Source organism: Panthera uncia (genome assembly GCF_023721935.1).
Source record: "Panthera uncia isolate 11264 chromosome B3 unlocalized genomic scaffold, Puncia_PCG_1.0 HiC_scaffold_1, whole genome shotgun sequence".
Classification (NCBI taxonomy): Eukaryota; Metazoa; Chordata; class Mammalia; order Carnivora; family Felidae; genus Panthera; species Panthera uncia.
The window spans coordinates 29,955,549-29,956,567 of record NW_026057582.1 but is presented as its reverse complement, the minus strand read 5'-3'; positions in this window follow the sequence as shown (position 1 = coordinate 29,956,567).

The window sequence follows — 1,019 nt, the reverse complement described above, 5'->3', positions numbered from 1 at the left end:
AGGCAACCACCAATCAATCTCCTTTCCATCTCTATAAATCTGCCTTTTCTGGATGTCTCCTAAAAATAGAAGCATCTAATCTGTCCTCTTGTGTCTGGCTTCTTTCCACGAAATGTCGCCGAGATTGATTCATCACTATTTGACCCCTTTTCACTGTCAAATGGTACGCCATTGTGTGGACGCACCACGTTCTGTTGCCCCATCAGCAGTGGGGCACGCGGGTCTGCCATTGCAGCTCTCCAACCCAGCTCCACTGCGTCCCCCCAGAGATGGGGTGCCCTCCTCAAAAGGCTGGGTCTCAGCGCCCAGGGTCCTTCTCCACATTCCTAAACAGGAATAATTCCAGCATCTTCCTCCTGTCCCCAACCCGAGGGTTAGTCGCTGTTCCAGGCAGTAGGTAGCTCCGTGATCCAACTGAATTCTCTTTTTACCTTTCCAGTTATCCATTGAACAACTTTACACGTAATGAGAGGTTCTTTATAGAGGGGCGCCTGTGTGGCTCGGTCGGTTAAGTGTCCGACTCTGGCTCAGGTCATGATCTTGCGGTCTGTAGGTTGGAGCTCCACGTCAGGCTCTGTGCTGACAGCTCGGAGCCTGGAGCCTGCTTCAGATTCTGTGCCTCCCCCTCTCTCTGCTCCTCCCCCACTCATGCTCTGTCTCTCTCTTTCAAAAATAAATAGTAAACATTTAAAATAATTTTTTTAAAATTTTTTATAGAACTGTCTCTGTTCAAATAACAGATGTGGTTTTTGTCTCTTGACTGCGATGATTCCCATATGTGGTCTAAATGGACCTCTGAGGGCCCCACCTCCTCGGTTCCTGCCATTTGGGGGTAGCATGTCCGTCCACGTGAACTAGACAGGGTCCTTCCCTGTGAACTTTGTAACTGAAGCATGGCTAGAGGAGGAAGGTGAGAGGTGACTTTCTCCTCTCCGTGGTAAAGTACAGTGATGGTGGGACTGGGGGCTGCCTGTGGCTGGAGAAAGTAGGCCTGAGAACACAAGCAGCAAGCAGGAGGG